The sequence below is a fragment of the Populus trichocarpa genome, chromosome 3 (assembly GCF_000002775.5).
Source record: "Populus trichocarpa isolate Nisqually-1 chromosome 3, P.trichocarpa_v4.1, whole genome shotgun sequence".
Classification (NCBI taxonomy): Eukaryota; Viridiplantae; Streptophyta; class Magnoliopsida; order Malpighiales; family Salicaceae; genus Populus; species Populus trichocarpa.
Window position 1 is genome coordinate 6,122,887 of NC_037287.2, and position 23,596 is coordinate 6,146,482.

Sequence of the window (23,596 nt, forward strand, 5' to 3'; positions counted from 1 at the left end):
TAAGATTAGCATACAATTTCTCACTATGCAACACACTAAGTACATTACGCAAATGATCAAGATGCTCAGTTAAGTTCTTGCTATAGATCAGAATGTCATCAAAATACACAACCACAAACTTACCTATGAATGCACGCAACACATGATTCATTAAACGCATAAACGTACTAGGTGCATTTGTAAGTCCAAACGGCATTACTAACCATTCATACAAACCATGCTTAGTCTTAAATGTTGTTTTCCACTCATCACCTTATTTCATTCTAATTTGATGGTACTCACTTTTCAAGTCGATTTTAGAGAAAATACAGGATCCATGTAACTCATCTAACATGTCATTAAGCCTAGGAATGACTTAAAAGCTGTCGAAATTTTGGCTTACATGAGTTTAAATAGTTCTTGAAAAGTTAACCCTAATGGACCCCTTATGTGGACTTAAATGAGGTCCACGCAAAACTGACCCAAAACCCTAAACTGAAAAGTCCATAACTTAATCCAAACAAGCTTTGGATCCTAACTGAAAACAAAGTATTAATTAAGCCCAAACAAGCCTTGGGCTGTAGCTAACAAAATAAAACAAAGCCCATAATATTAAATCCATGTTCTGTCATGAGAAGAAGAGAAGGAAGTAAAATATTATAGAACTGATTCAAGGCTTATTTATAGCCTTCCATGCAGCCCCTTAATCCTAGAAACAAGAGGAAAAGGTAGCCCACCCATGTTGTTTCCAAGTTGTAGAAGGATTCTTTTGTTTCCTTTGCTGTCCTCACCTCATGGCCCAAATAAGGTTGTGTTGGACCCCTCTTGCACATGGATAAGATGTACTAGGGTCTCCTCTTGATACTCTAATGGACCTTTCAATTCTGACTTGGTTGAAACATTCAAAACCAATGCATTCAATGCCTCTTTCAATGCCTTTGTCTTGGACCAAGTCATTGGACCATTTGGAACATGTAATGGGTCCTTACTGGTGTTTCTGGGCTGGTCCACATCAGCTAGACTAGAAAATTTCCAAAACAAGTTGTCACATCCTTGTAGGAAAAGAATCCTAGCCAAATAGGAAGTCCACAAGTCTTTTTTTTGGTAAGTTGACGTATGTATTAAAAGAAGAGGATACAAACGTTATAAGGGGCATACCCCAGATTTACAATGATAACAGAAACATAAAACAACAGATGGCTACAGGCTAGCCACCGACCATAAAACTGAAACCTCACTAGATTTGTTAGGGAAACCAATACAACCAGCTAACTAACAAATTAAGAATCTATGGTATTCACCCTCCAAGCTCGTTGGATCCATTTGTTTTCATTTGTTGGTACGACATTCCTCATCAAATCAAGCTTATCACGAATGATACATTCAATTTGATTAAAGACCAAATTCAAAGTTCTAAACATTCCAGCAAAGATCCTTGCATTCCGTTCTTGCCATACATGATACACTGTAGCTGCAAAACTCAGTTTACGAGAAAAATTGACGAAACTCTTGCCATGCCAAGAGACAGTGGCCCATCGAATCCATTCATCGCAGCTTTTTATCATTCTTGGGATGTCGCATCTGTCACAAACATCCCACCAGATCGCTTTAGTATAGGAGCATTCAAAGAACAAGTGGTTGTGATCCTCATTGTTGCGGAGACAGAGTGACATCTATTGGGACCATGTATACCAAACCGATGAAGTTTATCTTGAGTTGTGAGCTTCTGTTGGACAGCCATCCATAGAAGAAATGAATGTCTTGGAACAGCATTCTTGAACCACACAATGTCATGCCATTCAACCATCTGACGATGACGTCTTAGTTGTTCCCAAGCTACTTTGACCGAGAATCTGTGATTTGGCGAATCCAACCAAACTATCTCATCCTTTTGCCCCATCTTAGGATTAGAATTGGAAGGAATAGCTTCTATAATGGGGTGCCAGCCAATAGCTTGGGTGGTAGGAGTTTTCCATTCCGAGTTCTGAATTAGCACATTCACCTTCGCGTTCTTGGTCATACCTGAATCATAGATGAATCTTTCCCCATAAGAATCCGCGAGTGGGCTGTGAGGATGCCAATTATCAAACCATAGGGAGGTTGTCATTCCATCTCCTATGATGTACTTCATCTTCGGCCATGCTAAGGATCTGAGCTTTAGAATCTTTCCCCAAGCCCAAGAGCAATTCTGTGGCGTCTTGATTGTCCAGAAATTCCTACCTCGCAACAGATTAGATCTGATCCAAGTAGACCATATTGAGCCATCTGAGTCATTGCACAGGTTCCAAATGTGTTTCAATAAAGCAATCTTGTTCCATTCTGTTATCCTTTTTATTCCTAGCCCACCCTCCTTTTTTGGAAAACATACCTGATCCCAAGCCACTTTAGCGCAAGTAGTTCTCATATCTGAACCTGACCAAAGAAAGGATTTCATAATTTGCTCCATATTTTTAACTACTTGCCCAGGTAAGAGAAAGAGAGATGCCCAATAGACCTGTATGGAAAATAAGACTGAATTATTCAGTTGTACCCGTCCTGCATACGAGAGTGTTCTACAAGTCCAATGTCGAACTTTAGAGGTGATTCGATCCACGAGGCCCTTACAATAAATAGCCTTTAGTCTGGACGAGAGAAGAGGTACTCCCAAATATTTCATAGGGAGCTCCCCCTCTCTAAACCCAAGAATATGAATAATTTGTTCCCTCTCCGCATTTAATACACCGATCAAGAAGATGTCACTTTTGTTTGAATTTGGATACAGACCTAATAGATCTTGAAACTTTGTGAGCACAGTTCTGATCATATGAATTGAGTTTACATCCCCGTTGCTAAAAATCATCAAGTCATCAGCAAAACAAAGATGAGAAATTTTGTCCTTCTTGCATCTCTAGTGGAACTTGAATTCTTGGTTGGCACTCATCTTGCAAAATAGCCCCGAAAGGATTTCCATACATAGGACAAACAAATATGGGGACAATGGATCCCCTTGTCTCAGCCCTCTTCCCCCTTGAAAGTAACCTGCAAGTTCACCATTGACGTTGATAGAGAATTGACATGATGTAACACAAACCATGATCCAATCAATGACTGTTCTAGGGAATCCCATTTTTATTAACATAGTGTCAACGAAATCCCACCGCACCGAGTCATAAGCCTTCATCAGATCAACTTTCATAGCACAACGAGCAGGTCCCGTAGATTTATGATAGCCTTTCATTAGTTCTTGAGACAAAAGAATGTTATCACTGATTCTCCATCCTGAGATAAAAGCAGTCTGATATGGATCAACTAAGGATGGCAAAACAACTTTGATTCTCACAGCTAGAATCTTAGCGATGCATTTGTACACTGTATTGCAGCAAGATATAGGATGAAAATCTGTCAACCTTGTAGGATTAGCAACTTTAGGAATAAGGGAAATGCATGTAGCATTCATTTGTTTAAGCATTCTACGAGTCTGAAAGAAGGATCTAACAGCGTTGATTACATCTTCCCCAACTATGTGCCACATTCTTTTGAAGAAACCTGCGTTAAAGCCATCCGGACCAGGGGCTTTGTTGTTCTTCAAACTAAACATAGCATGCTTAATCTCCTCCCTTGTTACATCTTGTGCGAGTACATGCTGTTGCGTTGAAGACAGTTTCAAGTTAATTGCCGATTCCATCACTTCCTCGTTCAGAACCCTAGGCATCTGATCCACTCCTAACACACGATGGAAGTATGCAATTACTTCTGATTTGACTGCCTCGTGTCCTTCGACAACCTCTCCATCCTCCCTTGTAAGTGATAGAAGCTTATTTCTATTCTGTCTTCCATTTACTGATTTGTGAAAGTAGCTAGTATTCTGATCCCCCAAGCTAAGCCATTGTATCTTTGCCTTCTGTTTGAAAAAACTCTCTTCAGCCCTGACGGTAGAAGCGTATTTATGAACAGCATCCCTTTCTCACATACATAAAATTGGATTCTCATGCGCTGTATGCAGAGCCTGTTGAGCCTTATCCATTTCGTTTTTTTCATCTTTAACTCTATCTGAAATGTTGGAGAAGTGAGCTATATTGAAAAGTTTCAATTCCTGCTTTAGCTTTCTTAGTTTGCAACACAGCTGATACATTGGACAACCCCCCGAATTCTGATCCCATACCTTCTTCACCAAGGGCATGAACTCGTCATGATCCATCCACATATCGAAGAATCTGAATGGTTTCTTTATGTTCTGATCATTGCCAATAACCTTTACCACCATAGGAGAATGGTCTGACATACCCGAAGGCAAAAATCTCGCTTCCGATAATGGGAAGTTCAGATTCCACTTCTCATTTACAAGCACTCTATCTAGTTTCCGCATAATCAGATTCTCAGGACATTGGTTCGACCAAGTATAATGCATACCTGAATACCGAAGATCCTCTACTTTCGCTTCTCGAATACATGTATCCAATCTGTCCATAGTACCAGCCCACGTAGTAGACCCTCTTAACCTGTCCGACTGGTTGCGGATAGCATTAAAGTCACCCATAAGAATCCACGGGGTTGACTCCCATCCATCACTACGACTCACTATATCAGACCATAATGCCTCACGTAAGGAAGCATTATTGTCTCCATAAATAATTGAAGTATTGAAACTGATATTGGTAGCTAATATAGTGACAAAAACATGAATAGCCTGGTCTGACATTCCAAAAACATCCACCTTCACTGTATCAGCATTCCAACAAACCCAAATACACCCACGACAAGAGAAATCATAATTATACAAGAAGGACCAAGAACGCAGAAGAATTTGAGAAACATTCTCTTTATTCTTGTCTTTAACTCGAGTTTCAACCAGACCAAAAAGAGCTATCCTCTCTTGATGGATGAGCCGACGCAATTCTGAATGCTTTATAGGATCATTCAAACCTCTAATATTCCAACATCCAATAATCATAGGAAAATAAAGAGGAGTACAAACAGCAACACAAAGATTACCTTGACGTGCCTCCTGGAGAGGAGCCAGAATTCTTATTCTTCTTTGAAGAGGCTTTTGAACCCTTTTTCTTTTTCTCTAGAGAGTCTCTAGCCTTAATAGCTAACTGATTAACAGTTTCCCTTTCGGTGGAATTCAGGGTTTGAGGGGTTGTCAGGATCGTTGACGTTAACTCCTTATCGGTTTGTTCCCCATCTGTATCACCTCTCATTGCGTCCATATCTTGATCTAAAGCAGTACTTGCATCCCCTTGCTCCTGTTTCATGTCTTCTCGTAAACTCTTCAAGACAAGAGGAGAGGAAGGATTGCGCACATCTGATGCCGCATGATCAATCATATTACAAGCAGACATATGTATACCAGATGTTGAACAACCATTCTCATTACAATTACCCACTTTAGATGCCAAGGGAGCATTCTCCCCACTCACAGAACCCTTGTTTCATTTACCAACTACCTGCCACTGAAACTGATTCTGCTTGTTATCCGCAGATTTAGAGTTCATAGCTCCTAGATTCCTCTTACCCTCTGCCACCACTCTAAGATTATTAATGTTATTAGTAGCACATAGCGCTGTGGTGTGTCCAAAGACATTGCAATTACTGCACTTCGACGGTATCCATTCGTACTCAGCTGAAATTGTTATGAATACCCATTTGGACAACGAAGATCATATTCCTTAACCAACGTCTTCGAAGCATCTATCTCAACGCAAACTCTTGCGTAACTAAGCCTTTTACGCAACAATGTCGTATGATCCGCATGAAGGGGGACTCCAATAGCACTCGCTACACAGCTCAACCCCTTAATAGTCCAATACTCGAGAGGGACATTATACAGCCGAATCCATACCGGAACTCTGGCCAAATCATCTTTCAAAAATTCCATGTTCGGGTGCCAACGTTTAAGCACCAAAGGCCTGTTTGCCATGTGCCATGGGGCTCTTTCCAGCACATTAGTGGCATGATCAACATAATCAAAATTGAAGATGAAGAAACCATTATCCGAAGACAAAACTTCTGATAGACCGTAGGAGCTCCATATTCTTTTGGCAATAGAATTAACCACGGGATACGGTAATTTCTGCCCCACAAAATGACCAACTAGGGTGGATTTCCAAAATTCACAGCCATCTTCAAACACATCAAGTGGAGGAGCTACTGTCACACTACCATCAGTCATAGTAGGGGGAGCAAAGTGCAGATTACGGACTGAACTAATGCCAAGGGTCTTGCTACCCTCATTGTTATCAACATCAGAACCCTTCAAAGCATTTAAAAAATTCAATTTGGGTCTAAGTTTTAGTTGTTCTTGTTGATGAGACCCTACCTTCACCTCATCAACTTTAGAACCCAACATATGGTTCATTTCTGGAACAACACATGTTTCTCTATACTAACATCAGAATCAGCTTGAAACTGAGAAATCCTCATCCCATGGCTATTCAACATATCTTGCGGTTCTAATCTTAATGTATTTCCAGACTTAACTTGATTGTGTTGTTCAATGTTAGAGCTAACCATTGGAACATTTTCCACAGAAGAACATGGAGACATTATGGTAGCATACAAATACTAGAGAGAACAAAATTCTAAGAAGATAAACTGACTCCAAGAAGCAACCTAAGCTAAAAAATAACAGCAACCTAACTCATAAACAACAAGATGCAGATTAGTTCATGAAGGAAGAAGAGAATTACAGAATTACGAGGCCAATATCTCCCAGCACACTAATTGTAACAATGATCCGTTCGGTCAAGATGTAGAGTAGGTTCCGAAGAACAACATACTCAAAAATGGTAACGATCCAACGGTGAAAAAAGAAGATCAAGCTACGACAAACCACTCTCAAACTAGCAAGAAAAATGAAACTTTTTCCAAAGAACTGTGATTTAATCTTCACATATGGAAAAGGCCTTCATGTATATGACAGCCATAAGAGAAATCATGAAGAAAATCCATTCACTATGCTGCAACTTCACCACTTCTCCATAGTTCCAGAACTGAAAATGCAGAATAGTAGAAATATTGCGAGATCAATATCTCTTACCTCGTTGATTGGATAACAAATCTGTTCGGTCAATGTTGAGAGAAGGTTGGAAGGAACAACATAGTCAGAAATGAGAACAATCCAACGGTGGATGGAGTAGATGTAGCTCCGACAGCACCACACTCTCTCTCTTTCTCCGAGGAGAGCTTCCTTAGGCTTCCAGATTTGAAATTTTAACCCAAAAAATCTAATACCAAGGCTTTTCACTCTAATAAGCTCACAATGCCTTTTACCTCACAACTTGCTTTCTTTTGGTTCTTTAGGAACTGAAATCAACAAATCAAAGTCAGTAGCCTTCGCAGCGCACTCTAATTATAATTTTCAGACTCAAGAATCAATAAATATACTGAAAACAAAGCAAAACAAAACTACGATTAGGAAGTCCACAAGTCAAAAGGAAGTAAATAACAAAACTCATATAGCCTTTATTGACTAGTATTGCGATGCCTTCTTGAATTCCAATTGACCTGAAAGTTTAACTCAAGCGAGGACAACATGTTAGAAGATTCGACATAAAATTTCAACTCAATCCAACGGTTAGATTGAGAATAATAACTATTGTTGTAAAACAAGGTAGTTGCGCATTTTACGTCAGAATCCGAATCTGATTGTTTTTTCATTGCCCATGTCATATCATTGCCTATCTCTTGAAGATGATTCATCCTCGAATTATTAATAGGGATAGCCTCTTGGTTTTTTTTAGCATCTTTTTGACGCTTTAAGAGTTCTTTTCTTGGCAACAATCATCTCCAACAACTTTGGATGAAGGTAGTACCCTTCTCTTTCATTTATCATCATTGCAGCGTTTTTACTCTTCTTTTTCTGAAGCTTGCTGGGCATCAATCAACTCATGCCGTTAACACATCAAGTTCTTGCATCTCCCCTAGAATACGGGATAGACTCTTGGTTTTATTTTAGAACACTAATCTATTTATTTCTCTCCCTTTGATACCACCTCTCCTTTTGAATCCTCATCTTCTTTTGTCGTAATACCTCATCAGAATAATTGGTATCCTAATTGTAATACTCCGTTTGCATTTTTTTATATCAAAACCTAAAACAAAAGCCAAGAGTTAATTGACAAGCGTAACAAACCCCTTTAGAGTTTAGACCCAAATCTGGACCTTAAACCAAACGGCTTCCAAATGGTATGAAATTTGACATTTAGAGTTAATTCTCCCCCAAACAACCAAAATATAAAGTTTGATTTAATTTTGAATTGATTTGATATATGGACGCGAAACTGACGCGAATCAGCCCCTAAAAACCCGAATTTGGAACCTAAGCCAAACGATGTTCAAATGAGTTGAAAATTAATTTTGACACAATTACAATATGGCTTGATCAGTGGACACAAAACAGAAGTGAAACAAACCCCTTTTTTCTAAATAATGTTTTCTAAAATTTCTTTTTGACTCTAAAAAGAAATTCTGGATAAAAAGAATAATATGACACCTTTTTTTAATCCCAAAAGACTCAATTCAACGTAACTAATCAAGAATAACATAGGAAGAAGACAATCTGACCAAAGAAAAATTGATGCGGAAGATAAAAACAAAAATTAAAGAAATAAAAGGATACTAAATGATGTGAACCTTGTGATCAAGCGGTCACACAACTCACATGTAAAAGACACTAATTCCTGGAAAGCTAGGTAAATCAGGTTTGATAGGAGTGTGATACAAAGGTAACTTGTACCTAAGCACCAGAACTATTGTAAATGGAAACCCCCACCCAACAAATATTGATTCGCGATCGAGAAGTATAAGGATGACGCCACGAAGTCAATTATTCTTCGATAAGTCATTTTTCAGTTATTTAGAGAACCAAGGAAGGGAGAGTATCTCACTAACACACATACAAAGTACGACAAACAAGAAGTTTTATTAATCTGAATTATCTAACCTTACATGTTTGGTTATGCCATTATTTATACTGACTCTAGACTGAAACAAACCCTAATGGACTTTTTATGTGGACTTATATGAGGTTCACTTACAATTAAACCCAAATAATATAAATAAACTCTAAACTAAGAAGAAAATAATAATAACAATAATAAATTCAAATTCAATATCCTAAATATATAGTGGCATCATCCTTATACTTCTCGTTCGCGAATCAATATTCATTGGGTGGGGGTCTCCGTTTCCAGTAGTGTGGTGCCTAGGTACAAGTATCTTTGTGTCACACTCCTATCAAACCTGATTTACTTGGCTTTCCAAGAATTGGTGTCTTTGCGTGTGGGTTGCGTGACCAGGTGATCACGAGGTTCGCATCAACACGATTGGTCGGATCAGCCCAACACCAAGCGTAATCATGCCAACGACCCATTGGAAGTGCCAATTGGGCCAATCACAGGAGCTAGGGCAAAGAAGCTTAAAGAAGCATTGAATGGGCTTGTTCAGAACTTATGGAGCAAGATGGACCTAGAAGGACTTGGGACATTTAAGGAGCATGAAGGACATCCTTTAATTCATCTAGTTCAGGTCCAAGAAGAGCCCAATTCGTGTGGAACAAGGGGTTGATGTGTCCGACCCAATACCAGCCTTGTTAGGCTTGTTATTTTTCCTAATGCTACAAGGATAAAAAGTCAGCAATTTATTCTCCTAATTAAGTAAGGAAGTTGGCCATATCTTATTCTTAAAGATGGGAGGACTATTTAATGTTTTTCCTAACTTAGGAAGGAAAGTAATTAAATCAGGAACAAAGGAGAAAATTTGTTTTCTTATTTGTCCAAGTTAAACAAGGAAATCCAAGCTAATCAAGGACATCAAAAGGGGGCAGCAACACAAATTTTCCAAATCAAATTTTTCCTAGTTTATTTAAGACTTCTTTTGGTGACAAATCTGATTATAGCATATTTAGCATGATAATTTTTGGATTTTTATTATTTTTATTATTTTCTTCTTAGTTTTTGGGTTATTATTACTTATTTGGGGTCAATTGTAAGTGGGCTTCATATAAGTCCACCTAAGGGGGGTCCATTAGGGTTTCTTTAAGTCTAGAATCAGTATAAATAAAGAAATAACCAAACATGTAAGGTTACGCAATTTTCAAATCAATAAACTTCTTTGTCGCACTTATTGTGTGTTGGTGGTATAATCTCCCTTCCTTAGTTCTCTAAAGAACTGAAAACGACTTATCAAAGAACAACTGTCTTCGTGGCGTCATCCTTATACTTCTCGTTCACGAATCAATATTTGTTGGGTGGGGGTCTCCGTTTCCAATAGTGCTGGTGCCTAGGTACAAGTTATCTTTGTGTCACACTCCTATCAAACCTAATTTACTTGGCTTTCCGGGAATTAGTGTCTTTGCGTGTGGGTTGCGTGACCATGTGACCATGTGATTATTCAGATTTGGCCCAAAAATGATAACACATAAATCTACACCACAGAGAATTTGGAACTCCCTAGCTTTCTTTGTTAAACCCGTCTTTATTTTGTGATATGTAATCATCTGAGATTTCTCATTGCATATGAGTTCCATGTTTAGCTTACCACGACCCATTTTTCATTTTTTTTCCTAGCAACATGAGAGTTTATCATTAATAATTTCTATTTGCGTAGCCATGTATAGACACATGGCTATGTTTAGACACATGTTTCAAACTAAGTTAATCTTGAAAAAGCATAAAAAAAATGATGATTTTTCAAGCTAAACTTCGTTTCAAACGTGACATTATACGTAAACAACAAGCATTTAGCATAACAAAATAGAGAGAACAGAAAAACCCTGATAAGGAATTAACAAAGTGGTCTTAAACCATAGTCTTTATATCTGTTTCTAAGAAGTTAAGGACAGAAAAAAGCTAGCAGATAAGAAATTTAAAATAATAGAAGGTAAACAAAAACAATAAAAGCTAAAAGAATGAACAATAAGAAAGTACCTTAGGTTTTAATGGCCTTTCCAACCTTCTAATTAGTTCCAATAATGCACACAATAACATAGCTTTAGACCTATATATACATATAAGCAGAGATTATAATTCCATATATGGAAGTGAATCACAATTACAGATCTATTGAAGAATGATCAGGGTTTTTATTAAATTTCCATAAGAAAATTTGCTGACTTGCAAATATCGCTAATCAACTCCTGTATTATGTTTAATGGGTTTTGGATAAATTTTTAATTTCTATCAATTAATGAGGAACTGCCCATGGGTTAGGGATTGCACTGCTAATCAATGAAATATTATTCGCCAAAATGTTTCCTTTTACAAAGGTCCTAGCATAACTGGGAATTGTAATGATTTAAACCTCATTCTTAGCAGTCATGATCCTCTGAAGGATGGTATCATTAAATCAATTTCTCATATCATGCGAGAGGGGACCTTCGTGCTAATAGATTAACTAGGTTGGGATCTCCACAAGATGCTTCTATGGAGATATGGTCTCCTCCACTAAGATTGAATTTGCTACTGCAGGATGATTTGGCTGGTGTCCTTTTTTAGAGGGAGGGCCTAGTTTGTTTCTATGTTCTTCTTTCGCACAAAACAAAATGGTGTAACAAGGCTAAGCTAAGTATATATCGAAAATAAAAAATTGGTGTAACAAGGCCTTAAGTAAAAAAAAAAAAAAACGGGTACCTCAATTTGAGGTAGTTGTCACAAGCTTGGAAGGAAGATGATAAGGTGCACAACATATTTACAAGATTGGTTTGGGAGTTGACTTGATTTAAGGTGTAGCTGGCGGGTTGAGGATTGATCTGGTTAACTCAACAATTGACTTTAAAAGAATAAAATAACATGGTTTTAGTAAAAAAAAAATGAAGCTTTTTCATTGACTTGAATTATTGAGTTGACTATCGAGTCAAGTTTCATGATTATTGTGCACAAGTATGGCACTACCAAGCACCTGTCATGTTCTTTATATTTTTTTACATTTTATACTTATATTATATTAACCAAAAAAACAAACCAAAGGGCCAAACTTCACTAAAAGGTGGGAAAAAAACCCCACTTAACCAAAAGCAACAGACAAGAAAACATGGGCATACCCTAGAGAGAGGTTAAGAGGACATGCCATAAAAACCTAAACAAGAAACAAATCAACAAGAAATGAAAATATCATCATAAAATCCTTACAGAATATTAAGTTGTCTATTAGCATCTGAAGAGGCCATATTATGAAGAAGATTAACTTTAGAAACAATATAATGAACAATATTGCTATAAACAATCGAGTTGTTGCGAGAAGCCTCATCATGAAGCCTAACATTCTTCTTCCTCCAAATATAGTAAACCACAATAGCTAACATCAATCTGATTATCAAAGATTTAATAGAGCTACCTCTACCTGAAAAAGAGAGCCGTGAAATGGTACTGACCCAAGAAGGATGCCTAAAAGGAATGAGACATTTAGAATAAAGATCATACCAAATACAATTAGAGAATGGGCAATAACAAAACAAGTGATCAACATCTTCCCTACACCTCCATATAAAAGGCATATCTTGAGTCATAAGATAACTATAAGACATAAGTATATCTTGAGTCAGAAAAGCCTCATGAATAGCTATAAAATGAAAGAGAATAGTGGGATAGCATGTTTATGCAATACAACCTCCCACCACTTCCAAATATGTTAGATATGTTGAAAATATACTGCTAGAAAGGAAAACAACAGAAAGAAAGCGAATTTCAAAAGTTGACGCAAAACAGACTAGTTTTCGACGAGTTAAGTCCGAATTTGGAAACTAAAGTAAATGATGTCCAATTGGGATAAACTTTCGGATATAGTGCTATTTCAACCCAAATACATAGAATATACAATTTGAGTAATTTACGATAAGGTTTGATATGCTGACGCAAAAACATTATGAATGAGACCTGAAATTGAAAACCAAAGCAAACAATATCCAATTGACCCTAAACTTAATATATGGTGCGATTAGGACCCTAGTAATTAGATTATCATATTTGAGATAATTCCGAAAAGATTTGATCCAATTTTCCCTTATTTAGTTTCGTGCGACAGAAACCAATAAACGTTTTTTTGAACGATTTGTTTTTTCTTTCCTTTTCTCTTTTTTTTTATGCTACTGATATATTTTGGACAGTAATAGAATGAAACAATAATTTTTTTTATATGCCACAAATACAAGGAGAAGAAGAAATTGGACACTAAGAAATTTTTGCAGAAACGAAAATTTCAGAAGGATATAACCTGATTAATAGAGTCAAGCTTTTTAAGTTGTGTTGGAAACTAGATATCTAAAATAATATTCAGAGAAGATTTCAGAGATCTAATTCAAGGAGAATAATATTATTTTAGAGAGTCGAACTTACTAATAACAGATTTGACAAGATTTTTCTAGTAAGTTTGACTCTCTGAAATAATATGTTCTTGAACTCCATTGACCTAAAAATGTACCATAATACAATTCTATGGATATAGTATCTCCCTGTAAAATTTAAGCTCGATCTAATTTACGTTTTTAGAGATATGTTTGATCTCGCAAAATTGATCGGCGGACATTTTAAGACCAAATTCGGACCTGACTTAGTTCATATCTGATGCAAACCTCATGATCCGAGGTCATGCAACCCATAATAAAGATTGAGATCTGATCCTGGAAAGCCGAAAGAGATCTAATAAGAGTGTAACACAATGAAAACATGTTTTAAGGCACCAATACTATTGAAATGAAGTCGATTGATGCCACAAAGCTAATTAATCTTCAATAAGTCAAATTAATTCATTGAAGAACCAACAAATGCAAGAATATCTCTCACACATTAAACTGAATAGGTTTCGGTGTAGGTTTCTATAAGAAATCTTGGAGTATTGTCGACCCGGACACTATTAATGTTATTCGATCTTTCTTCTCTTCTGGTCAGCTTCTTATGTAGGTAAATGTTACAACTATATCTTTAACCCCTAAAGTCCCTAACCTATCAAAAGTTAAGGACTTTAGGCCTATCTCATGTTGTCATACCATTTACAAATACATTGTCAAGCTCATCATTAATAGAATTAAAGGAGTATTGTCAGATTTGGTTAGGCCTTTCCAATCTGCTTTTGTTGAGGGCAGAAATATAAGTGATAATATCATACTTTTACAAGCGTAATCATGTCAACGACCCGTTAGAGGTGCCAATTGGGCCAATTACAAGAGTTAGGGCAACTAAGCTTAAAGAAGCAGTGAATGGGCTTGTACAAAATGTATTGTACATCTAAGGAGCATGAAGGACAACCTCTAATTCAGGTCCAAGAAGAGCCCCATTCGTGTGGAATAAGGGGCTGATGTCTCCGGCCCCATACCAGCCCTGTTAGTCTTGTTTTTCCTAATGATACAAGGATAGAAAGTCAGCAATTTATTCTCCTAAACAATTAAGTTTTGGCATATCTGATTCCTAAAGAGGGAAGGATTATTTAATGATTTTCCTAGCCTAGAAAGGAAAATAATTAAATCAATAAGAAAGGAGGAAATTTGTTTTCTTATTTGTCCAAGTTAAACAAGGAAATCCAAGCTAATTAAGGACCTAAACGGGGTGGCAGCACAAATTTTCCAAATCAGATTTCTCCTAGCTTATACAGGACTTCTATAAGGTAAAAAATGATGCGGATCAGCCCAACACCAAGCGTAATCATGCCAACGACCCATTGGAAGTGCCAATTGGGCCAATCACAGGAGCTAGGGCAAAGAAGCTTAAAGAAACATTGAATGGGCTTGTTCAGAACTTATGGAGCAAGATGGACCTAGAAGGACTTGGGACATTTAAGGAGCATGAAGGACATCCTTTAATTCATCTAGTTCAGGTCCAAGAAGAGCCCAATTCGTGTGGAATAAGGGGTTGATATGTCCGGCCCAATACCAGCCTTGTTGGGCTTGTTTTTTTTCCTAATGCTACAAGGATAAAAAGTCAGCAATTTATTCTCCTAATTAAGTAAGGAAGTTGGCCATATCTTATTCCTAAAGAGAGGAGGACTATTTAATGCTTTTCCTAACATAGAAAGGAAAGTAATTAAATCAGCAACAAAGGAGGAAATTTGTTTTCTTATTTGTCTAATTTAAACAAGGAAATCCAAGCTAATCAAGGACATCAAAGGAAAGGGGGCAGCAACACAAATGTTTCAAATCAGATTTTTTCTAGTTTATGTAAGACTTCTTAAGGGTGACAAATCTAATTCTAGCATATTTAGGATGGTAATTTTTGGATTTTTATTATTTTCTTCTTAGTTTTTTGGTTATTATTACTTATTTGGGTCAATTGTAAGTGGGCTTCATATAAGTCCACCTAAAGGGGGTCCATTAGGGTTTTTTTAAGTCTAGAGTCAGTATAAATAAAGGCATAACCAAACATGTAAGGTTACTCATTTTTCAGATCAATAAACTTCTTTGCTGCACTTGTTGTGTCTTGGTGGGATAATCTCCCTTCCTTGGTTCTCGAAAGAACTGAAAACGACTTATCGAAGAACAACTGGCTTCGTGGCGTCATCTAAGTACTTCTCGTTCGCGAATCAATATTCGTTGGGTGGGGGTTTCCGTTTCTAATAGTGCTGGTGCCTAGGTACAAGTTATCTTTGTATCACACTCCTATCAAATCTGATTTACTTGGTTTTCTAGGAATTGGTGTCTTTAAGTGTGGGTTGCGTGACCACGTGATCACGAGGTTCGCATCATTTGGTATCAGAGCTTGGCTCCATTAATCAGATTATATCCTTCTAAAATTTTCGTTTCTTGTTGTTTCCGCAAAAAATTCCTTAGTGTCCAATTTCTTCTTCTCCTTGATTTTGCAGCATATCAAAAAAATAAAAAAACATTTAGCTATTTCATTCTGTTATTGTTCAAAATATATCAGTAGCATAAAAAAGAAGAGAGAAAAGCAAAAAACAAATCGTTCAAAAAGACTTTTATTGGATTCTGCCGCAGAAAACTAAACAAGAGAAAATTAGATCAAATCAACTCGGTATTAGCTCAAATTTGATACTATCATTACTGGGGTCCTAATCGCACCACTTATCAAATTTGGGTTCAATTGGATATCGTTTGCTTTGGGTTTCAAATTCGGGTCTAATCAGGTCTGATTCATAACGTTTTTGCGTTAGTATATCAAACCTTATCGTAAATTACTCAAACTTTATATTCTGTCTATTTGGGTTGATATCGCACTATATAAGAAATTTTAACTCAATTGGACATCATTTACTTTAGGTTCCAGATTCGGACTTAACTCGTCGTAAACGAGTCTGTTTTGCGTCAACTTTTGAAATTCGCTTGCTTTCTGTTGTTTTCGTTTCTTGCAGTTTATTTTCATCATATCCAACATATTTGGGTGTTGTTTCATGATTTTGCATATTTTTTGTTTCTATTTTTATTCGAGTCTTCAATTTCGTTCACATTTTGGATAGACTCGCTTGTTACTCGCGAGACTATCATCGCAGTTTTGTTTTGCTTGTTTTCTAGTTTTTATTGCTTCTTGAGTCATATATATATTTGGATTGTGCTGCCAAGTTGGTTTTATTTGGTGTTGGTTTTAGTTTCGCAAGAACCGCAAGAAGGTGAGACGAGAGGTGTGAGCGTGTGAGGACATTAAGAGTGATTGAGCGAAACACGAGCGACGTGAGGATAATTTTTTTTTTACCACTAAACAATTTTTGCAGGTACTATCATGTCAGATCAAAACAACACACCACCCCATCCCGAGGGAGAACTTACATTCCAAATGCAAGCCATGACGCAGATGATGGAGCGGATGAATTTTGTGATGGGAAATGTGTGTGATAGACTTGATAGGGTGGAGAAACGTGGCAAGGAGGCTGGTACAAGCACCCAAAATGTGAGGAAGCTTGGGTCTGATCCGAAAGCAAACAGTGGCAGTAGGGCCGAAAGGCCAAGAAGGGCTGATTATGAGGATTTTGAGGCCGTTGATGATATTGGTGATGGTGGTTTTGAGGATGAGGCCATAGGCCATCGGGAAGGTTTTCGGCAGCCTAGAAACCGAAGGGATTATGGGAATAGAACTAAGGGCCAATTCGGCCGAAGGGAAAATTTCCGTAGTGTTGGGGGACATGCTGATTTAGATGGTGATTTGGATGCTATCAAACTGAAAATACCTTCTTTTCAAGGTAAAAACGATCCCGAGGCATATTTGGAGTGGGAGAAAAAGTTGGATTGGATTTTCGATTGCCATAACTATTCGGAGGCAAAGAAAGTGAAATTGGTAGTCATCGAATTCACAGATTATGCACTGATTTGGTGGGATCAGAATGTTATTAGTAGATGGAGGAGTGGAGAGAGGCCGGTAGCGTCGTGGGAGGAGATGAAAGTGTTGATGAGAAGGCGATTTGTGCCTAACCACTATTATAGAGATTTGTATCTGAAATTGCAGGGTTTGAATCAGGGTTCTAGGTCTGTGGATGAGTATTTCAAGGAGATGGAGATCGCCATGATTCGGGCCAATGTGATTGAGGATCGGGAAGCTACTATGGCTAGATTTCTAAATGGGCTGAATAGGGACATTGTGAATGTTGTAGAATTACAACATTATGTGGAATTGGAGGACATGGTCCATATGGCAACGAAGGTGGAGAGGCAAATAAAGAGAAGGGGCAGTACACGTTTTCAGACCAATTCGGCTTCATCTTCCTCAATATGGAGGCCGAATTTGAAGAGAGAGGGGCCTGTCCAACCAAAGCAAAGCAAATGCCGAACCACCTAAGGCCAAAAAGGATACTCATACGGATGGAAAAGGTAAATCTGAATTTCAACCTACTCGTGATAGAGATATTAAATGCTTTAAGTTTTTAGGGAAGGGGCACATTGCATCTCAGTGTCCAAACCGAAGAGTTATGCTTACAAGAGACAATGGGAAGGTTGAATCTGAGAGTGACAAATCTGAAAGTGAAGAGATGCCACCTTTGGTGGATTGTAGTGATGAGGAGATTGCATATCCTGTTGAGGGAGAGGCCTTGGTTATAAGGCGTGCGCTGAACATGCAAATCAAAGAAGATGATGTAGATCAGCAACGGGAAAATATATTTCACACTAGATGTCACATCCAAAACAAGGTATGTAGCATGATAATTGATGGAGGTAGTTGTGCTAATGTTGCTAGTGATACCCTTGTGAAGAAATTGAATCTGAGTTGTATTAAGCATTCTAGGCCTTATAGATTGCAATCGTTGAATGAATGTGGTGAAGTGAGGATTACTAAGCAGGTTTTGATTGTATTTGCTATTAGGAAGTATTCTGATGAGATTTTGTGTGATGTAGTCCCAATGCATGCTAGTCACTTACTTTTGGGGCGTCCATGGCAATTTGATCGGAAAGCGATTCATGATGGGTTTAGAAATAGGTTCACTATTGTAAAGGATGGTAAAACCATCACTCTTGTACCTCTTTCTCCAAAACAAGTGTATGATGATCAAATAAAATTAAAAAAAGAATGTAAGGATGGGAAGAGTGAAAATTCACGTGAGGACAATGGTGAGAGAAAACCATCAGATTCGCCTAAACCTAAATCATTAATTAAACCGGTTGAGAGTGGAGGTAAAAACCAAGGAGTGAAGAAAGTAAGCTCGTGTGATGATAGTAGTGTGGAAAAATTAAAGAAACAACCTAATTTTTATGCAAAAGGATCTCAAATCAGATCTGCATTTTTCACTAATAAGCCAATGATCTTACTTGTGTATAAGGAGGCTTATTTTAACACTAATGATCTTGATTGTGCTATTCCTAGTGTGGCTGTTTCTTTGATGCAGGAGTTTGATGATGTATTCCCTGAAGACATCCCTAATGGATTACCACCATTAAGGGGGATTGAACATCAAATTGACCTTATGCCCGGAGCTTCGATTCCTAACCGTCCAGCCTATAGAAGCAACCCCGAGGAGACAAAGGAGCTTCAAAGGCAAGTAGATGAGTTGATGATGAAGGGGTACATTCGTGAGAGCATGAGTCCTTGTGCTGTGCCAGTGCTACTGGTGCCTAAAAAGGATGGAAAATGGAGGATGTGTGTTGATTGTCGTGCCGTCAATAACATAACGATAAAGTATTGACATCCTATTCCTAGGCTTGATGATGTGCCGTGAATGATTCGAAAATCGGCAACAATGAATTTGACGAAAATGGATGAAGGATGGGTCTGGTTGTGTTGTCTTTTTTTAGGTGTTTAGGCTGGATTATAGTGATTTCAAGGTAAATAAGATGGAGGATAGACTAGAATGATACTTTGATAAGTCGATCTGGATGCCACAAAGATCAATCTAGGATTTCAACGCCACACTCTTTGTGATTGAAGAGTGATAAGTCAGGTAAGGTTCTTCACAAAATCAATTTGGAAGAACAACTCTTAATTCTGTGAATTAAGTTTCAAATCTTGGCCAAAAAGTCCTTTATTATATATTCTGATACTATATTTATATTTAGAACATCCCTCCAAAGTTAGGAAAAATTCAACATGGCAAAAGTCAAGCCCAAAAAACAGACTTTGACAAACTAACCTAGACAAATTAACTAGCACACGTTTTTTGACCTTTCTAACATAAACAGACCAAATTTAAAACAACCATATCTTCTTACACAAAAGTCCAATGCAATCATGGTTGGACAATCTAGAAAGAACACGTTCTGAACTTGAAATCCACCTAGATTAGTCTTGTTTTCACATGCAATGGATGACTTCAAATTCGGGTTCAAATTCATTTGCTGTTCTGACCATAAACAGCATCAATTCCTTCACTTATTTGCATATCAACCCAAATTCAAGTAGCCCAACATCAAAAGAACCATTAAGGGCTTTTCCCATCTCCAAGTTCCAATTGTAGGCAAATAAACATCCTTGAACCAATTTCAAACTGATTGCTAATTTTTAACTCCGACGCAGCTTCAATCATTCCAATTTGACTCGTCAAGGCCCTTTGTAGTTGTTTCACTCTCGCTCTTGTCATTGGACCATCTGAATCCTCTTGCATATTAGATTTAGCTTTACAAGATGGATTATAATTCCCATGATGCACATCACTTGATGACATGCTAGATGAGTTACATGGATCATGTATTTTCTCTAAGATTGACCTAAAAAGTGGGTACCATCAGATTAGGATGAAAAAGGGTGATGAGTGGAAAACTGCATTTAAGACTAAGCATGGTTTGTATGAATGGTTAGTCATGCCGTTTGGACATACAAATGCGCCTAGCACGTTTATGCGTTTAATGAATCATGTATTACGTGCGTTTATAGGTAAGTTTGTGGTTGTGTATTTTGATGACATGCTGATCTATAGCAAGAACTTAAATGAGCATCTTGATCATTTGCGTAATGTACTTAGTGTGTTGCGTAGTGAGCAATTATATGCTAATCTTAAAAAGTGCACCTTTTGTATGGAAAAAATTGTGTTTCTTGGCTATGTCGTAACTGCGCAGGGTATCAAGATGGACAAGGAGAAAGTTAAGGCCATCTGGGATTGGCCTACACCAAAATCGGTAAGTGAGGTAAGGAGTTTTCATGGGTTAGCTAGTTTTTACAGGCATTTTGTGAAAGATTTCAGTACAATAGCTGCACCCTTGAATGAAGTTGTTAAAAAGTCAGTTGGTTTAAATGGGGGGAGGAACAAGAATTGGCTTTTATTCTTTTGAAAGAGAAATTATGTTCTGCACCTGTTTTGGCTTTACCTGACTTTACGAAAGCATTTGAAATAGAATGTGATGTATCTGGAATGGGAATAAGTGCTGTTTTGATGCAGGATAGGGGACCTATTGCGTATTTTAGTGAGAAGTTATGTGGATCGACCTTGAACTATCCCACTTACGACAAAGAACTTTATGCATTGGTAAGAGCACTTGAGACAAGGCAGAATTACTTGTGGCCAAAAGAGTTCGTAATCCATTTGGATCATGAGTCCTTGAAACATCTGAAAGGACAAGGTAAGTTGAATAGGAGCCATGCAAAATGGGTTGAATTCATTGAAACTTCTCCTTACGTAATCAAGTATAAGCAAGGCAAAGAGAACATCGTAGCTGATGCACTTTCGAGCAGGTATGTTCTTTTACACACCATGAATACTAGATTGTTAGGCTTTGAATATGTGAAGGAATTGTATGCTAATGATTCTGATTTTGCCGAGATTTATAATGCATGTGGACATTCGGCTTTTGGTATGTTTTATTTGATGGATGGTTATTTGTTCAAAGAGAATAGATTGTGTTCCTGCTAGTTCTTTGCGTGAATTGCTTTTTCGTGAAGCACATGGGGGTGGTTTATTGGGTCACTTTGGGGTTGCGAAAACCTTGGATGTATTGCATGAGCATTTCTATTGGCCAAAGATGAAAAGAGATGTGCAACGAATTTTTGAACAGTGCATTACTTGTAGAAAGGCAAAATCTAGAGTACAACCGCATGGACTATATACACCATTACCTTTGCCTACTGAACCTTGGGTAGATATCTCTATGGACTTTGTTTTAGGTTTATCTAGGTCAAAGAAAGTTAGATACTCTATTTTTGTTGTGGTTGATAGGTTTTCTAAAATGGCGCATTTCATTGCATGCAATAAAACGGATGATGCATCTCATATCGCAGACTTGTTTTTTAGGGAGACTGTACGTTTGCATGGCATTCCTAAGAGTATAGTGTCAGATCGTGATGTTAAGTTCCTTAGCTACTTTTGGAAGACCTTATGGGGAAAGTTGGGAACTAAACTCTTATTTTCGACAACATGTCATCCTCAAACAGATGGACAAACTAAGGTAGTGAATAGAACATTATCCCAAATTTTGCGTGCTATAATTCAAAAGAATTTAAAAAGTTGAGAGAATGTTTGCCTTTTGTTGAGTTTGCTTATAATAGAACTGTGCATTCGACCACTGGTTTTTCTCCTTTTAAAATTGTTTATTGTTTTAATCCACTAACTCTTATGGACTTAATTCCTTTGCCTTTTGAAGAAAGGGTAAGTTTAGATGGTGAAAAGAAGGCAAAGATGGTGAGACAACCCCATGAGGGAGTTCGACTGCAAATAGAGAAAAAGAACAGACTTTAAGTTTCTAAAGCAAATAAGGGATGTAAACTGGTTGTTTTCCAACCTGGTGATTGGGTTTGGGTGCACTTGCGTAAGGAACGATTTCCTAACCAAAGGAAATCAAAATTACAGCCTCGTGGTAATGGTCCATTTCAGGTTTTAGAGAGAATCAATGACAACGCATACAAAATTGACCTTCCAGGTGAGTATGGTGTTAGTGCTACCTTTAATGTTGCTGATCTTAAGTTGTTTGACACAGATTTTGATTCTAGGTCGAATCCTTTCGAGGAGAGAGGGTATGATGTGAACCAGCCCAGAAACACCAGCAAGGACCCATTACATGTTCCAAATGGTCCAATGACTCCGTCCAAGATAAACGCATTAAAAGAGGCATTGAATGCATTGGTTTTGAATGTTTCAACCAAATCCGAATTGAAAGGTCCATTAGAGTATCAAGAGGAGACCCTAGTACATCTTATCCATGTGCAAGAGGGGTCCAATACAACTTTATTTGGGCCATGAGGTGAGGAAAACCAAGGAAACAAAAGAATCCTACTACAACTTGGAAACAACATGGGTGGCTACCTTTTCCTTTTGTTTCTAGGATTAAGGGGCTGCATGGAAGGCTATAAATAAGCCTTGAATCAGTTCTGTAATATTTTACTTCCTTCTCTTCTTCTCATGACAGAACATGGATTTAATATTAGGGGCTTTATTTTATTTTGTTAGCTACAACCCAAGGCTTGTTTGGGCTTAATTAATACTTTGTTTTCAGTTAGGATCCAAGGCTTGTTTGGATTAAGTTATGGGCTTTTCAGTTTAGGGTTTTGGGTCAGTTTTGAGTGGACCTCATATAAGTCCGCATAAGGGGTCCATTAAGGTTAATATTAAAAAGTGTACCTTTTGCATGGAGAAAATTTTGTTTCTAGAATATGTTGTAACTTCACAGGGTATTGAGATGGATGTGGAAAAAGTTATGGTCATCCAGGATTGGCATGCACCCAAATCGGTAAGTGAAGGAGCTTACATGGGTTAGCTAATTTTTATAGGTGTTTTGTGAAAGATTTCAGTACAATAATTGCACCATTTAATGGAGTTATTAAAAAGTTAGTTGGGTTTAAATGGGGGTGAGGAACAAGAATTGGCTTTTGTTCTTTTGAAAGAGAAATTATGCTCTGCACCTGTTTTGGCTTGACCTAACTTTACAAAAGCATTTGAAATAGAATGTGATGCATCTGGAATAGGAATAGGTGTTGTTTTGATGCAGGATCTCAGACATATTGTGTATTTCAGTGAGAAGTTAAGTAGAGTGACCTTGAACTATCCCACTTATGATAAAGAACATTATACGCTGGTAAGAGCATTTAAGACATGAAATCTGGGTATGCTGGTAAATGACAAAATTCGGTTTTAGGAATCTCCTAGTTCGAGTTTAGAGAGAAAAGAGAGAGTGTGTGGTGCTGTCGGAGCTACATCTATTTCGTCCACCGTTGGATCGTTCTCATTTCTGACTATGTATACCAAACCGATGAAGTTTATCTTGAGTTGTGAGTTTCTGTTGGACAGCCATCCATAGAAGAAATGAATGTCTTGGAACAGCATTCTTGAACCACACAATGTCATGCCATTCAAC

General features: G+C 37.6%; 1 pseudogene; it reads left to right on the top strand.

The window, feature by feature from the left end:
• The first annotated feature begins 16,700 nt into the window (after positions 1–16,700).
• On the top strand, positions 16,701–23,338 carry LOC112325432 (uncharacterized; annotated as a pseudogene).
• The last annotated feature ends 258 nt before the right edge of the window (positions 23,339–23,596 follow it).